This window comes from Thamnophis sirtalis, unplaced genomic scaffold (genome assembly GCF_051295495.1).
Source record: "Thamnophis sirtalis isolate CommonGarterSnake01/CBP01778 unplaced genomic scaffold, rThaSir2_p1.2 scaffold_2, whole genome shotgun sequence".
In the NCBI taxonomy this organism is placed as follows: Eukaryota; Metazoa; Chordata; class Lepidosauria; order Squamata; family Natricidae; genus Thamnophis; species Thamnophis sirtalis.
This window is the reverse complement of record NW_028261382.1, coordinates 22,377,938-22,396,216: the sequence shown is the minus strand read 5'-3', so window position 1 is coordinate 22,396,216 and position 18,279 is coordinate 22,377,938. Positions and strand designations below refer to the sequence as shown.

The following is an 18,279-nucleotide window of genomic DNA, read 5'->3' as shown; positions in this document are numbered from 1 at the left end:
TGCCCACTATCTCCGCTACTTTTTGTCCTAACACTAGAGGTCTTAAACAGAAAGATTAGAGAAGAAGAAGAAATAAGAGGAATGAAAATTAAGAGAGAAGAGTATAAACTGCAAGCGTTCGCAGACGACTTAGTTTTCATTCTTGAAGACCCATTAGAAACTGCACCCAAATTGTTAGAAAGAATAGAGGAATATGGAGAAGTAGCAGGCTTGAAAATAAACAAAGATAAAACAAAGATCATGACAAAGAATATCCCAGCTACACAAAAGGTTCAGTTGTCAGAAATGTTGCAGATTCAAAACACAAGTAAAATTAAATATTTGGGGATACATTTATCACCTAGATGTAGTACTCTTAAAGAGGATAATTATACCAGATTAAAACGACAAATAGCAATCGATTTGGAGAAATGGGGAAACTTGCATTTATCAATGATGGGAAGAATTTCTACAATTAAAATGAACATTTTACCTAGAATTTTATATCTGTTTCAGACAATCCCAATTAGACTGGGTAAGGATTTTTTTCTAGACTTAAATAAAATAGTTTTGAAATTTATATGGCAAGGGAAAAAAGCTAGAATAAAGCTTAAATTACTACAAGATGTTAGATCAAGAGGAGGTTTTGCTTTACCCGATTGGGAGCTATACTATCAGGCAGCAAACCTGATGTGGATTAAGGAGTGGATATCATTAAAAAACTCTAGATTATTGAACGTAGAAGGTCATGATTTGCTGTTGGGATGGCATGCCTTCTTATGGTATAAGGGAACTAAACCGCATGGTTACTTTAGAAGACATTATATAAGGGAGGCATTGTTGTTAAATTGGGAAAAGATTAAAAAATTACATTATTTAAAAATTCCAGTCTGGACATCAACAATTGAAGCATTCTCGTATCCGATAATACATAAAAAGGAACAAACAGTTAGATATATAGAATTATTGAATGCAGAGGGTGAGCTCAAATCTAGTCAAGAGTTGAAGCAAGAAGGGATGGAAATGAACTGGTATTCATATGTACAGATACAATCTAGATATAATGAAGATAGAAAAACTAAAGGTCTATATAATAAAATGACTGAGCTAGATAAAATTCTAACAGGTACCGATGAAAAAGTAATTAAAAAACTATAAGAATAAAAGAAATAAGCAGCGGAATTAAGCTTTGGATGGTTTTGGTCAGTGTGTTATCTTAATTTTTAAACGTTATTTTCATGGATGCAATTTATGCAAACCGTTTGAAATGAATGGATCAAGTTTTCTTCTCCTATAATTTTTACTATTATTTTCGCAACTTACGGACTAAACTTCTCCTTATTCATCACTACATGTGTCTGTTACTCTTCTCTATTTCATGTAAGAATTTGACTTTTTTAAACTTGGAATATTAAAAGATACAAAAAGAACATAGAGAATTGCAACAATTGTAACAACAAATGGAGAGATAACACTGCTACTCGAAGACTGGGAACTTGAGTACTAAAAAAAATACTTTTACTTTCACTACTGATTATCCTGGTCTGGAACTTTAAAGTCTCACAGTTTGTTTATAGAAAGTGATAAGAAGTAAAGCACCATTTGTTTATACAAATGTTCCTTTGAAATATATCCTTAACCAGAGATCTCATGGTGAACCTAGGTGTAACCTTATAAAAATCCTCCAAGTCAGAGCAGCAGTGTTTTAACAGCTGGAAACAATGGCTTATTTCCAACAACAGAGAGAAACTGTCAGCTTGCAAGAGATAATATTTGCAATACAGAAACTATCAAATACATTTGAGAAAATGTTTGAAAAATTAGAGCACCTAACAGAAAATTATGATGAAAAGGATGGAGATGCTTATCAAATGGGAAAAATGGAGGGTAGAGTCCCAAGCAATAAAGAGAAAAATGATTACAATCAAATCTGCTGACATTTATGCAGACGCCCCATTGCCCCCACCGTCATGGTCACGGAACTCCTAGTAAAACAGGCTGTAATGCCCACGGGGCCGGACGACCAGCTGCCCCGTAATGGCCTGACGCAGCCAACGGCCAATGGTGGCCGAGGACACCCCAGCACCAAACGTTCCCGGCTGGAACGAAACAAACCAGCCTTCCAACCTATGGACCCCCTCGGTCTGCTGGAGGTAAATCCGTAGAGTGTGGCGCATGTCCAACCGATGCCAGAGCCCCCCCCCCCCCAATCATTGGAATGGGCCCGGGCAAGGTCGGGCAGGACAAACCCCTGAGCCTTATGAAAGGGAGTGTTCACCTTCGGGAAGAAGGTAAAATCAAGGTGAAGCACCGCCCTGTCCTGGAGAAGATGGCAAAGGTCGACCTCGGAAGACAGGGCGCCCAACTCCAAAATACGCCGGGCGGAGGGAACCGCCACCAAAAAAAACCACCTCCAAAGACCAGAAACACAGAGGAACAGACCGAAGAGGTCCGAATGGGGCCCCCATCAAGCCCTGAGAACAAGGGGAAGATCTCACGTGGGGAACTCGTGGACGGAGGAAGGCCTGACATTAGCCGCCCTACAGAAAAAGCCTGATCAGGGGAACCTGAGAAAGGGAAGAAGACCCCACCCCCCAGGCCCGAAGACAAAGCCGCCACCTGGTGGTACAACACCCATGAAAGCCCGTCGTCAAGGCCTTTCTGCATGGAATCTGAGACGTGAGGAAAAGAGACCCTGTCGGAAGAAATGCCAGGAGGAGAACACCACCGGACAAGACCGCCCAGGTGGAATTGCAGCCGCGGGTCATAGAAGGGCGCCGAGGCGCCTCGAGGCACGGACCCCAGCGGACAGGCCAGCCCCCCCCCCCAGCAGCCGCCGTTCAAGAGCCAGGCGGTCAGATGGAACCACTGAGCCCCAGGTGAAGCAGGACCCTCTGCTGCCAGACAACCTCCTCTCGTGGGATCCTCCGTGAAGGGGCCACAGACAGCTGGACGAGGTCCGCGAACCTAGGGCCCTGTGCCATAAGAGGCCACCACAATGACCAGAGTCCTCTACGCTATAACCTTCCGGATGGACCCCAGAACGCGAGGGACGGGAGGAAATGCATACAGAAGGCCCGCAGGCCACCTGCTCCTGAGGGCGCCCGTGCTCTCCGCAGACCAGGACAGGAAACAGGTGAAAAACCGGGGAAGTGGCGAGTTTGCGGGCGAGGCGAATAGATCCACTAGAGGAGTGCCAAACCTCTGACAGATCCCCCCAAAACAACGACGGATGGAGTTGTCACTCGCCCTTGACCAGAGTCGCCCACTCAGCCAATCCATCGGGACGTAGGAGAGCCCGGAGATGCGTTCCGAACCCAAGGACAACCAGTGCCTCTCCACCCAGGCGCCCAGTCTCAGAGCTTCCAGCCAGAGAGCCCAAGAGTGGGTCCCCCGCCCCCCGATGATGGATGTGGGCCTTGGTGGCCACATTGTCCATCAGGAGGAGCACGTGACGCCCCACCACCGAGGCCTGAAGGTGTTGCAGAGCCTGGCGGGCCGCCTCCAGCTCCAAGCTATTGATATTGTGGCAAAGGTCTGAAAAACGACCACCTGCCCTGAGCCATCCGAGAGCTCACCAGGGCCCCCCACCCGAACAGGCTCGCGTCTGTGGTGATGCTCTCTCTGTCTGGCTCCCCGAAGCAGCAGTCCCGCTGAATGGCCGGGGGCAGCCACCACCCCAGCGAGACTCGGACCCCCATCGGGAGGAGGAGGATTCGAAGAGAAGTGCTCAATCGCCCCCTCTGACAAGGAACAAGTTTCCCCAGAAGAGGCCAAAAAAGCCTGGCCCATGGGACTATCCCGACGCAAGAAACCATCTTGCCCACTAATCCCCACTAAGGATTGAAACAAACCGACTTCTGCGAACGCCTTCTGCCAGTTGACACAGGCCGCTGTGGTGCTCCTGGGACAGACGCACCCCCCCCCGACACGGAGACTATGACTGTCGCCAGGTGAAGAATGCACGTGGAAGGGGAGAGGTGGCTCTTGGGGAAGTCCACCGAGAAACCTAGGCTCTGAAGCCTGCGGAAGGGGAGCTGAAGTTCCGAAAAGGCTTGAGGAAGAGACCCCACCTGAACCAAGATATTGTCTAAAGAACATTGGAGTCCCACTGGGATGGAGTGCAGATGAGCTGCCCCGGGCCGCCAGAAACCTCGTGAAGGCCCGGGGAGCGGAGGCCAGCCCGAAGGGAAGATTTATTTATTTATTTATTTAATATATTTATATGCCACCCAATCCCGAAGGACTCCGGGCGGCTTACAAAGAATATAAGAAAAAACACATAACGATAAAAGAAAACAATTTAAAAACAACAAACACCCTCATACATTCATTCTAGTTGGGGCTGGACCTCAACAGTGAGGTCAACAGCCCCAGGCCTGCAAGAACAGCCAAGTTTTTACAGCTTTCCTGAAGAGCCCTGTATTGGTAGTGACTGCTCCCGTGGGAGAACCCCAGGAACCTGCGATGACTGGCCAGAATTGGGATGCAAAGATAGGCCTCCGTGAGAACCACTGAGGCCAAGAAGTCCCCTTGTTCGATGCCCAGAAGGACAGAAATGAGGGAAGACTATCGCATCGCTTGTGTACCAGAAAACAATTCAGACGTTTGAGGTCCTGAAAAACCCTCCAGCCACCCGTTTGGAACCACAAACAGGTGGGAGAAGTGGTCCAGGCCCCGTTCCTCTAGAGGAACTGCCTCCACCGCCTGAATGTCAAGGAGGGCGATGGTCTGATCCATCAGGCGGCGGCACTCCAGGCTCCGGGACAGAGGGAATGCCCTGAAGAGAGTCGGAGGGGTGGAGAGAAATTCCAACCTGAGACAGTGATGAACCGTGGCTCGGACCCATTGATCCGCATAGAGGGAAGAAGGCCGCCGATGGGATGACTCGAGTTCGAGTCACTTCCCTCTGCGGTAGGGACGGCCGCCCCCTCCGCGAAGGGGCCACCTGGACTGGTGTTGGAAGCCATTCCCGTCCCGAAAGGACGACCTGGGGAACTGCCTGACAGAGTGGAAAAAAAGAGAAACGCTGGTTATAGACACAATCTGAAGCCCTATACTGTGGCACACGACAAGAATGATACTTAGACTCGGGCTTCACAGCTTAAGATGGACGAACTTTCCCTTGCCTCCATTCTCAGAATGGGGTCGAGGGCCCCCCCAAAAGGATTAGGCCCCTTAAATGAAACGGCCGCCAAGTTCCACTAGGTCTAGTTGGCCATCTGCCAGTGACGCTGCCACAGGAGCCTGTGAGATGTGACAGAAGTGGCCAGAGCACTGGACGCAAACTTGAGCGAGTCCAGGGTCGCATCAGCGGAAAACTGGCAGGCCACCCCGATCTAGATGAGATCCTGGCGGAGCCGCTCGTCCTGGATGGGAATGCGCTCCTGGAGCTGCCTAAGCCACATGACCGCGGCCTGGCTAAAAACAGGAGGCCAAGGTTGTGGATTTGATAGCTCACGCAGTGGCAATAAAGTGCTCCCTTAAGATAAGCTCAGCACGCCTATTCTCCGGCTTCAACTAATCTGCCGCATCGCCTGATGCCACCCGAAAGGAGGATACCAGGGCATCCACCGAAGAGGCGACGGTCGGCAACTGAACAGCCTGGGCAAGGGTTTGTTCCACTCTATAGTGCCAGCGGCCAATGCTCCCAGGACACAAGAAGACGGGGGGATGCGCCCATTGGTTGGTCAGGGCCTCCATAAACAAGTGAGGAGCCGGAATCTCCTCCCTGTTCGTGGCCGTGGCAGAAAAACATGACCATGTCAGGATCCCTAGGTGGAGGTACTGAAGGCCAGTTCCCACCTAGGTGTGTTCCGTGCCTTGGCCAAGAGAATTTCGAACATGTCTGGGGCAAAGAAGCCCAAAGAAGCGGGCTCATCCAATGGGGGCCGCACCCACGTCCTCCGAGAAACCCAAATCTTGGAGATTCACCTCCCCCATGACCGAAGCCTCGCTAACCATGGAAGGGGATGTAGCCCAATACTGGGCGCGGCCCAGACCTCCATGCCTGCAAAGGAAGCAGCATCTATCTCGCCGGGCAATGCCCCGCAAAAGGCAGGGGGGAAAAAAACACTTAAGACCCTCAGGGAGCTGATCCAAATCCTCTATATCATCATAGGCAGAACCAGGCCCCGGGGAGCCAACCTGCACGAGGGGTAGGATCTCCTAGAAGAACCCTCCAAGAACCCCTGAGCGGGAGGGAGAGGGGGACCTCCCTCCACCCAGAAAAGGAGTGAAACCAGTCTGGGAGGCCTAGGACAAAGAAGGACTAAACCCTTAGGAGCGGATCGGGCTGAAAAGGGCCTGAAGGGAGACCAGGACCTGTCCCTGGCAGAGGCCCCATTTAACCGGCCTTTCTCCCCGCCCTGGCAGACATTACCTCGATGCCTCTGTGCCTACCGGCTTCCTCCCTCGTGGAGGATCAAGATGGGCGTTGGGCAGAGGAAAAACTTGGAGGGGGAACACCTGACTCCACCCCCGGCATTGGGCCTCCTCACCTCTCACCAGGCCTGCCACCTGGCCCTGGGGAATATCCGAGCCCTCCTCCATTACCCCATTTACGCGTCCAGCCAGAAGGAATGGAGGATTTCAAGCCGCTATAGGCCCCACCGGGACCTGGGCCTGCTGTTCCAGTCGTCTGCTATGCCAAGGGAGAGCCACCGCACCAGACTTAATGGCCGTAGGCCGAAGCGCGATCCTCGCGCACGTGGCGACCAAACCAAAATGGCCATGCTGATCCAGCATCTCTGCCGGGTGTCCAAAGGCCCGCGCTGATGCAGCCAAGGTCGCGGCATCCAGGCACACACCCCCTCCCCCAGGAACACTCATAGCGGCTAGAGCCAAAAGAGGAATGCAGCAGCTGGCCGAATCAAGCGGCGGCTTCGCAAGTGGCTCGTATGCGCCTGGTGGTGTCGCTGCCGCTTCTCCCGGCCGTTTAAACAAGAAAGCTGCCGCTCCAGCAGCTGGATTAAGAGCTGGCACCCCCGCAATCCCAGGGATAGGCCTGAGGCTCTGGGCCCGCGGGGGGGGAGGCAGCATGCCCCACAGGGCCCTCCCCAACCACCCGGGCAGAAAACTGTCCCTTGGGCCGCAGCAGAATTTAGCAATTTAGAAAACCTTTTTAAAATGCCCAATTAAACCAAATGAGACCAAATTGGAATAAATAGAAATCCTACCATGGGATAATTCTCAAACAGTTCTTGGACCGTAAAAGACTGAGAGGAAACTAGGATAGGACTGGAAGGCACCAGTATTTAAGAGTTTGCTCTCAGTCTTTGGACCAATCGGGCTTTGAGAATACCCTCATGTGACCACTCCCTCCCTTCCTCTGGAAAACAATGTATATATAGGTATGGGTACAACATGGGGAAATTGGATGTAAATTGTAAACAGTGATTTGGAAAGGAAGATTAGAAACCTTTGTTACTAAATGTTATTGATGTTTAGCTAGAATAGGCCATAAGGAATAGTGTTATTGGGATACTAGAAATAGTAAATGAGATGCCAGTATGTGGTTATGTTTTGAGTTTTGGTATGTTTTATGATGAAGGACATTTAAACAATTATAGTCAAACCAGAATGGGGGTAGGATATGGTAATATGTACAAATATATTTGATTTAAAATACTAAAATTAATATGAATCATGGGTGACTGTGAAAGAAACGCACAAATTTTTTTGTAACCAACTGATACACTTTCTACAGTATGTAAAGAAAGAGGATTTTTGTGTTGTGTCTGTTTTGAAAAATAAAAATAAAAAAACTTTTAATAAAAAAAGACATGAAAAAAATGTAGCTGAAGAACAAGAAGACCAAAGAATACCTGATAAAAAATATCACCTTGAAACAAGGAATATCAAGGAAGCCCTGGAAATAAGGCAGCAAATAACAGCTGTAGCCAAGATCAGCAGATATGAAGCAAAAATTGCACACTACAGGCAGAACTTCCAATTTCAGTCAAATCAGAAATGTTTCTACCAATCCATCAGAAAGGTTGCAATAAGCCAGCCAACACTGATGAAAAATAATAGAATAGAATAGAATAGAATTCTTTATGTGATTGGACACAAAAGGAATTTGTCTCCAGTTATAGCTATAGGGCAACCCAATAGAGATTCTCAGTCATCCAGAATTGAACAAGCTTCTTGGATGAGAAACAAAACAGCTTCAAGGAAAAACAAAATCCAGTTGCCTTTTGAAAAAGCACCTTTGGGACAACCCAAAGAAATACAAGAAGAATGCAGCTTAGATAAAGGAGGTAGATAAGAATAAAAAAGAAGATGAAATGAAAGATGCGAAATTGAATTTGGGTCAAACACACAGGCACCTGCCACATAACATACCAGATGTAACAATTGTTGACAAAAAAGAAAAAAAAAGTCTGGATAATGGATTTTGTATCTCGAAATAGCAGAATAGAAAAGAATGAACTGGAGAAAATTACAAAATACAAAGGCCTGCAAATAGAACAACCATGGCAAAAGAAAGCAAAGATAACATGTGTTTTGGAGGCAGCATTAAAATATTTGGAACACCATCAACATTGACAAAATCATCATCAGTCAATTACACAAGGCAACTTTATTTGTAACAGCTTATAAGAATATCTTTGTTACCCTCAAACATCTGTCTATTCCAGATCCTTGGGAAGAATTCAACAGGTGAATAAAAATGTTTGCAACCAATCATAATATTAACAGGACCAAAATGTTACATTCTATTTAATAATATCATTTAGAACTACATTCAGTCTTATCTTCAATTCCATTTCCAAATTAATAATGTTGGTCAGTGTTTCTCAACCTTGTAAGACCTGTGGAAATCAAGCCCCAGAATTGGCTGGGAAATTCTGAGAGTTGAGCTCCACAGGTTTTAAAGTGGCCAAGGTTGAAAAACACTGTTGTAGGTGATTATTTGCACAGCTTCATCTTTTGTGCCAGCTATACCTGTTCCTGGATCAGGTACAGGAGGCCCTTCAGTTGGTCCCTCATGACTTATTCACATCACAGCTGGATTGTTGCAATGGTTCTACATGGGGCTGCTGTTCAAAGACCTTTTGGAAGCTGCAGGAGAATGGGCAGTAATGGTCATGCCTCAGAATGCCTATCTGTCACTACTGCTCAACGAGCTGTGCTGGTACCAGGGAGCTTCCAGATGCAATTGAAAGTGGTTGTTATAATTTATGGCACCGGGCCTAGTTATTTGACAGATTATCTTCCATGGTTTCTGTTTATCTGTAAGATTAGACAAAGCTGATGAATTGCAGTCCCATCTATTAAACAATGCCACCTACTGGGACTCAGGAAGTGTGCCTTCTCTATCACAATATGCTCCAGAAATCTGTTTAGCTCCTACCTTAACAGTGTTCCACAAATGCTTTAAAATGTGGCTTTCTCCTTGCTTTGACTTAGTCACTGGTGAAATATTCTGTACAATACATAGAGTTTGGTTTGTGCTGATAATCGTGATTTCTTTTGTCTACTGTTGTTTCTTTTGCAGTGTAACGCCCCCAGAATTACTCTGAAGTTGAGTGGCCTTAAATCAATCAATAAGTAAGTAAATGTTATTACAAACAGACTATAAAATCTTGAAAAGTGGTAAAGCAAAGCATTCACGGACATCTGAATTCATGCTAGGCAAATGTTAATCTTTATTTGCCTTATGTTTTTGAAGTGCCAAGAGTCTGAAAGTTGGTATGGAGAAGGTAAAGAAAATCCATTTTCTTTTGGGACAGTTAGCTGAAGAAAAGAACAAGGCTGCTCCTTTTAGATTATCAAAAGCATAAAAGATTCAGGTAAGGAATATGTTGTCTTTCCAAAAGTACCTTCTGCAGTGTTTTCTATAGAATATTAATTCCAAGAGGATGCTTCAGAGCATTTGGGGCACAAATGTAGCACCTGCTTACAACTATTTAAAGTTTTGCATCTTTTTCTGGAAATCACAAGGAAAAGAATGATGATACTCTTTTATCCCCATGTGCTCCAAAGCAGTTTTGCCAAATTATTTCCTAAGTGCTACAAAGCTTACTATCTTCCCACATCCAATTAAGTCTTGAGGTGTGCTCCTAATTACAAAACTGGAACAAAATGGATCACAGTCTAGTGAGTGTTGTGGTTGGTTGTTTTCCTTCTAGCTTGTATACAGAAGACACTGGTTGGATTATGAAAATAACATTTTAAGAACACAAGATGCATTCTACCAACATGCAGAGATCTAAAACTGAAGACTAAGAAGTGACACGTTCGGTTCATCAAATGAACTCTTAGGATCCTTAAATTGTATGCAGGATATGATGATTTACAGATACTATCAATAGCAAATGCAACCTACCTGAGCTTTCCTAACAACATAGCCCATACCTGTAATGACAATCTAGACAGGTTTCAGATATCAAGCCTACAATACCTACAGAATTTCAATTTCAAAATAACTGTTGAGGGTTCTAAGCTAAAAATAAAACAAATTGTTCCATCCTACCTCTTCTAGCAGCTTCTTTCTCTTTCACCTGAAAAACAAAGACAACTTTCCTTGATGATGTAGTTCAAAATTCAGGGATGGGAAAGAGAGGGGGAGAAAAAGCTTTATTAAAAGCACCCCATGCTTATAGTCATTGTTCTCCTTTGTATATAGTGGCTTGGTTTAGACACAATGCTAATCTGTAGGAAATGCATTCTCACATCACATTAAATAAACCAAAAACCAAAAACAGAGTGATGCCGTAATTTATATCAGCCATCTTAATTTATATCTATGTGGCAGTGTCTCGGCTGATGTCATCTTTGAGAGATGCTAGGGTCAAAAGGCTATTCCATTATGCCTATCTGGTGTTCCTTGGATTCTCCAAATTCAATGTGCCAGATGATTTTTTCTGTGTGCCTCCAGAGCAAACCATTCTTTTTTGCAACAATTCAACTTGGCTTTAAGCTTCATTTAAAATTAAGAGAATAGCTGAGTTCCAGCATTACTGCTTTTCATTTCAATGGGACTGTGTCCAGAATACTCTCCCTGTGCCTCTGAAATGTAAGGATGAATGCCTATATTGAGTTGCAAGTGAAGATTAATTTACTGTCTGAATTTTATGGTTATCTTTGATATTAAACAAGGTTGTAGAATGTAAGAGTCTTCAGTTTAACGGTAGAAAAATCAAGTCAATTCTGCTAGCATTTTCAATCTTTACTACCCCCATCAAATTTTGCCATGCAGATGGAAGCTGTTTTACTTTGGGAATAGTAATTGCAGAAAAATACATTACTGTTAAGACATAGGCCTGGCAAGTACCATATTTTTCGGGGTATAAGATGCACCGGAGTATAACATGAGCCAAGGTTTTGAAGAGGCAAATTTTAAAAAAAGTTTTTGCATTCTGCAGACCTCGCAAAAACAGCCCGTTTTTTGCAAAAATGGGCCTTTTTTCCAAAAAAAGAGGCATGAATAACCTTTAGGGGGCTTGTAGAGTGCTCCTGGGGGTGCCCCCCAAAACGAGCAAAAAACAGACTGTTTTTTGTGAAAATGTGCCCGATTTTTGTCAAAGAAATTGCATGCAGAGCCTGTAGGAGACTTATAGAGTGCTCCTGGGGGCCAGTGGGGCAAAATTGAGCAAAATTGCCCCATTATTTACTCATTTCTTTCCTCCCCAGCCACCAGGAACATTCTGAAAGCTTCCTAAAGGCGATGCACAGCCATTTTGGTGAAGGGGCGGGGTTTCGGGAGGCAAAAGATGCTGTATTCAGTGTATAAGACGCACCCAGATTTTCAGCCTCTTTGTTTGAGGGGAAAAGTTGCATCTTATACTCCAAAAAATACGGTACCTGGCAATTGATTCATATTTATGATGGTTGCAGTGTCCAGGGGTTATGTGATTTTCCCCCTTTACGACTTTCTGAAAAGCAATGTCAACGGGAAAGCCAGATTCACTTAACAATCATGTTACTAACAGTTGCAGCGATTCACTTAACAACTGTGGCAAGAAAATTAAATTTACAGAGAATTTAAATATTCAGGACAAAAGACTAAAACAAAGAGAAAGGAGAGTCACATTATTTCTTTTCTGTTACTTAAATATTCAATTTCCCTCTCCCCCAGCCCCTGAGAGAGGGAATAGTGCCATTAGTTAAGAAGCCTTCATTTGCATCTATTGGTGTGCCAATCATTTATTTATTTATTAAACTATATTGGCCACCCAATTTCAATTGTCCCTGGAAACTGTAGTTCTATCCACCACTGTTGTTTCTGTCCTTAATAATTACTATAGGTGATGCAGCATATTAATAGCATTTTCTCTGTATCCAAATATACCCAAAAGATGGGTTTAGCATTTTATGGCCAGTTCTCTGTTGTCCACAACTGTTGGGTACTAAAAAATGGACTTATTCAATTCGCTTCCATTTGCCAAGGGGAAGAGCTCTAAGAAGAAAAAAACATGATTTTTTAAAGTATTTAAGAGATAAAAAGATGTGCTGGGAGTGCGTCTGGAAGTTATATTAAAGAAAAGAACCGAAACTGATGCTACACAGCTGTAGCAGGGGAGTACCTTTTGGCTGCTAACTGTGGACAAAGAGGCACTACAACCTCTTAAAAGTAAAAACAAAAAAGGCAAAAGAAAAGTAACAGCTTTTACTGGAGGAGAAAAGTGCCACAGGACAAGCACATCCATTTTGCTCTTTCAAACAAGAGAAGCAGGGAATCAACTGCCAGACTGCAAGCACAGGTAGTCTTTGATTTACAACAGTTCATTTAGCGACTGCTCAAAGTTACAATAAAATGACAGTTGGCTTACCTGAATGGTCATTCTCTAGGCGCTGCGGGAGTGTCCAAGCATGGGCTAACTTCAGCTTGCTGCCCAAGAACTGAGCTCAAAGTTTGTGTAGCCATGCCTCTTGCTCCTCTCAGAGGCTCAATTTAAAAAATGAAGAATAAGTCCCAAAATGAAGATATATATGAATGTTCTATGCCCTCAAAGTTGGTACACACACGCTGTCAGCCTCTGCTTTGCTGCTGCTTCGGCTGCCGTTGAAACGGGGGGGGGGCATGGTATTTGATGTGCTGGAGGAAGTTTCTAGACGCTAAACTGACCACCTTACTGCACATGTGGAGGAGGGGTGTTTCCCGCCAAGGCCAACGGTCCAGCATTCCATCCTGGTGATGCCTTTCGAAGTTATCTCACACCTAACATTTGGGGGAAATATGATTGGACTGTGCACGGGGATGCCAAGGGGAGGGGAATGAATTATACATTATATTATTAGCTTTCGCGCCTAATTAACCAGACTCAGCTTAGCTTTGCAACTGTTCATTTATAATTAGTAAAAGTACACTTGATTTCAATACAAATGGAGTCCAGTGGGTTTCTTTCCTGATTACTGAATGAAGTGATGCTGACACACGCACCCGCGGGCGACCCCAGGGTGGGGTTGGACACTCCCGCAGCGCCTAGAGAACGACCATTCAGGTAAGCCAGCGGTCACTCTCCTAGGCCTGGGATGGCGAATCTATCGCACGTGTGCCACAGGTGGCACCCAGAGACATTTGCAGGGCATGCAAGGCGCTGCTTTGTCAGCTGGCCAGCGCGTATGCGCACCCTGGCCAACTGAGTTCACCCTTTTTTAAAGCCATTTTTTGCCCTCTCTAGGCTCCAGAGGCTTTATAGGAGCCTGGGGAGAGCGAAAAGAGCCTCCCCCGCCCTCCCCACCCCAGAGGCCCTCCAGAAGCTTCAGGAGCTTCCCTGAAGCCTCCAGAGCGCAAAAAAACAGCCCTATGGGCAAACCGGAGGTTCGGGAACAGACTTCCAATTTGCTCAAAGGGTTGTTTTAAGTGCCCCAGAGGCTTCAGGGAAGCCTCCTGAAGGACCCTAAAGCCTCCGGACAGCCTCCGGGGAAAGGCTTTTTTTGCCCTCCCCAGGCTCCTATAAAACCTCTGGAGCCTGGGGAAGATGAAAAAAGGATGCAAAAAAATGGAGGGTCGCACCTGTAATGCACGCATGCGCACTGGGGGGGGTCATGCATTGCATTATGGGTGCAGCACACCCGCGCATAGCCCCCCTGCGCTCCCCCCTTATGCATGTGAGCCAAAAAAGGTTCACCATCGCTGTCCTAGGCGCTGCTTGGAGTGTCCAAGCATGGGACATACTCAAGCTATGTAGTCCCAGAGTGGGAAGAAGAACTGTCCAAGCCCATGGGAGTCGTGATGACTCATTGTAAAACTCTTCTCCCGAAGGAAGCCTCCGCAGATACAAAGGCATCCAGTCTGTAGCTCCTCACGAAAGGAGGTGGCGATGACCACGTTGCAGCTCTGCATATTTCCTCTATGGCCGCTTGCATGGCCCACACGGCCGAGGTCACGGCACTCCTCATTGAGTGTGCTATAATGCAAGGAGGAACCGGTCTAGCTTGTTGCTCATAGGCTAGCTTGATACATGCCCGTATCCAGCGTCCTATGGTGGAAGAGGAAACTTTCCTGCCCATTGAAACGGGCTGAAAAGAGACAAAGAATGATTCCGACCTGCGAAAGGAAGCAGATCTTTTCTTGTATATGCGCACAGCACAGCGAACATCAAATTTATGCCACATGTGGTCCCTTGGATGTCTGGGTCACGGACAAAAATCAGGAAGAATCACCTCATGTGTCCTGTGGAAGACACTATTAACTTTCGGCACAAAAGCTGGATGCTTTTTGTTATGACCACGCGCTCCGGTTCCTTGAATAAGGATCCCCGTAGCAGGGCTGCCACCACCTGAGGGATTGAACCACCCTTGAAGGGAGGCACACCACCCTCCTGGAGTTGTTGGCCTTGCGTCTCTGGATCGGTAGGAGGAACCATTGGAGCTCTCGCGCATACAGACGCGCCCAAGGAACCACTGAGATGCAAGAGATTAGTTTTCCTAGCAACTGGGGGAGAGAGAGAGAGACAATGGACGCTGACCCTGCCACTTGGATACGTCTTACCAGAGATCTGATGCTGTCCACCTGCTCCTGTATAAGAAAGACTCTGCAGCTCCTGGAGTCGATCACCGTGCCGGGATGCTGGATTCTGGATGTTGGAATCAGGTAACTCTTGTCGAGTGACTGAGAACCCATGGCATTGGGGAACGCGGATGATGATGTCGAGATCTCTTTGGGCCTGCCCCCTGGACAACGAGTGAATGAGAATGTCGTCCAGGTAGCATTCTAGTCTCACTGGGAGAGATCGGAGATGTGCTGCGATGGCGGCCAGAAGCTTGGTGAATGTCCTTGGAGCCGACGAGAGGACGAAGGGGAGGGCTCTGTATTGGTAGTGCTGGTTTGCAAACTGGAACCTCAGGAACCTGCGGTGCGCTGGATGAATGGGAACATGCAGGTACGCCTCCTTCAATTCGATGGAAGTTAGGAGGTCACCCTGCCTGATGCAACCCAGTATGGTCTGAAGAGACTGCATCCTGAAGTGCTTGTACACTAGATGGATGTTGAATTTCTTGAGTATTGTCCTTACTCCCCCTGAAGACTTTGGGACCAGGAAGAGAATCGAGTAGAACCCCCTGCCCTCCTGACCCCTGGGGACCTTCTCTATGGCCGCTATCTCCAGCAAATGTCCTATCTCCACCGGCATCAGCTGGTGCTTGTGGGCAGACTTGGGAATGGGACAATGGACAAAGGTCCATGGGGGAATTGAGAGGAATTCCAGGGCCAAGCAGTGACGGACCGTATTCAGAATCCAAGTGTCCGTCGTTGTCTCCTCCCATTGAGCGGAGCATAGTTGGAGACGACCGCCTATGGGAGGGGACCAGTGACGGTCACTTCGACTTCCGAAAGGAAAGGTTGGAATACCCCCCTCGGAAGGGCCTGTAGTCGCCCTGTTGCCTGTTCTTGTCCTTGTAAGATGACCTGTCTTGGACACGATCCTGAGATTGGGAGTATGACTGGTTAAATCCGTCAGAGGAGGCAGGGGGTCTGCGTTCCGAAAAGGTTGCCTACGAACGTACTGACTCTTGCGGTCTGACTTTTTGGTGACTGCTGGCAGGATTTTACGTTTATCCTTGGATTCAATGAAGACCGAATCCAAGGCCTCCCCCCAAAACTTTCCTCCCTTAAAGGGAGCAGAAGCGAGCTTCCACTTCACCTTCATGTCCACCTGCCAGTGGCGAAGCCACAGCAAACGGTGCGAGGTGACATTTGAGGGAAATTTTGGAGGGAAATTTTGTGGCATTAAGCGAGGCGTCGGCAGAGTACTCAACAGTCACTATGATTTTATTCACATCCTGGCACATTTTAGTGTTCCCCGTTGGCAGGCTGGACAGCAGTTTGCGGAGCCAAAACAGTGCTGCCCTGCTAAAGTAAGAAGAGGAAGAAGATGCTCTCATGGCCCATGCAGGGACCAGGTGAGAGGCCTTCTCTGCCCTCTTGTACTCAGCCTTTAAGCCTTCCAGAAGGTCGGCTGGAAGCACTGAATTGGAAGTTAGCGCTACAATGGGATCATCCACCTGTGGAAGCTTTAAGAGATCCTCAAGGCTACTATCCATGGTATACAGCTTCTTATCTACCCCACTGGGACTAGCCATCAAACCCGGTTGGGCCCATTCGCGCTGGATAACATCCAGGAACAGCTGGGTGGCTGGAACCAGATCCTGAGTAGGAGTGGTCCCCTTGAAGAGTCCCGCAACAGGATCCTGGGGCCCAATAGTATCTTTATTGCCCTGATCAGTGGAAGGCTTGTCTGCCTGAGTTGGTAGACCCATTTGGGGGGTGGAAGCCCTGGCCTTGGTAAGGATAGCTCCTTGGTAAGGATGGTCTTCAGGAGGGCATAAGGCCTGGGTCCGGCCTCAGGTGGAGGCAAGGATTCCTCCTCAATAATAGAGCAGGCCTCATTCATGGACTCCTCAGGTAGAGATGGACAGGGAGACCCGGGAGAAGTCCTAGAGGGATTAGGTGAAAAACCAAAGTCCTCTTCCCCTGCCAGGGATGGGGACCTATTCCGCTGGGGAGTGGGAAGGGAAGGACCTGCAATCTCCTCCATGGGTGGAGAGGGATCCCTTGCAGGTCTCTGGGCTGACTGAGCCCTTTGGAATTGCTTTTCAAGGGCCCTTTGGCCCTTACTTTCAAGGGCCCTTTGGCCCTTAGCCATCTTCTCTGCAGCCTTGGACGCCTTCCTGGGTTCGGGCTGCTTCCCCTTAGATGGGCCCCCGGCCCCCTCACCCTTAGCAGCAGGGTTGATCTTGCTGTGTTTACTGGTGGTAGGTGTCAGCCTCTGCTTTGCTGCTGCTTCGGCTGCCAATGAAACTGGGAGGGAGGGCATGGTATTTGGGAGGGGTTACTAATTGTGCTGGAGGAAGATTCTGGAGTTCTGCTGCCTGTTGGACTACGCATGCGGAGGAGGTTCCCGCCAAGACTAACGGCACCGACATTCCATCTTGGTGATGCCTTTCGAAGTTATCTCACACCTGACACTTAGGAGAATTATGATTGGACTGTAACTGGGATGCCAAGGGGTGGGGAATGGGTTATTTTATATATCAATCGCTTTCGCGCCTAAATAATCAGTCTTCGCTTTGCTACGCTTCTAATCATTCATAATTAGCAAAAGTACACTTGATTTCTACCTATGGAGTCTCGTGGTCTTCTTTCCTAATTACTCAATGAAGAGGTGCTGACAGTAGGTCCCTCCTGGGAATTGGATTCAGCATCTGTGGTGTTAGCCATGGTATCAGGCACTGAGGCAGAACTGGCTTACTGAGCCGAAGAAACGAGGCTTTAGGACAGAAGATGGGAGCTGAATGTCCTCAGAAACAGTCAATGTCCCAAGTGTTGAAGAAAAGGCAGGACAAAATGGCGCCTGTCAGAATGTGTTCAGGGTGCTCGCAGATCGCACTAGACTTAAATACCAGGGGATGGCCAAGCAATAGCCAAAATCCCTGCAGCCGCCCAGTTGGAAGTCCTGGAGAGGGAGAGGCCTGTCTGGAGACACGAGTGAGGCCAGATAATTAGAACCCCTCCTGGCGGCGATCTGCAAAGGAACAGGCGGCAGCAGCTTGAACTGGCTCAGAATAAACGTGTGAAGATTCTTCCTTTTCAAAATGGCCGCCGCATGCCTGAAGCGGCACCGGGGAAGCTGTCGGCTATTCGGAAGGCTCAGGAGAGCCTCTGGCTATCAAGAAGTTCTCCAACAGTGTTTTAGGGGGTACCTAGCTGTCTACCTGCCCCCGAAGCTCGCCAGAAGCCGCTAACAAGCCGTTCCACAGGGTAACTTCAATCGCGGCAGCGTGGAAGCCAGCCACACTCCAGGCAGCCTGTTCCACACATCAGACGTTGAGACAGGCAATCCACACTTT

The 18,279-nt window shown here is 47.3% G+C and overlaps 1 protein-coding gene across 3 annotated transcripts in view; it reads right to left on the bottom strand.

Moving 5' to 3' along the window:
• Window positions 1-18,279, bottom strand: part of PIAS1 (protein inhibitor of activated STAT 1) — an 84,044-nt gene that overhangs the window by 47,556 nt on the left and 18,209 nt on the right. Inside the window, exon 2 of one of the 3 annotated variants that reach the window (XM_087704393.1) lies at window positions 10,460-10,487. The exons of the other annotated variants lie outside the window; for them this stretch is intronic. The gene's annotated coding sequence lies outside the window, so the exon portion shown is untranslated. The remainder of the gene's footprint in view (window positions 1-10,459; window positions 10,488-18,279) is intronic. 3 annotated transcript variants of the gene reach the window in all.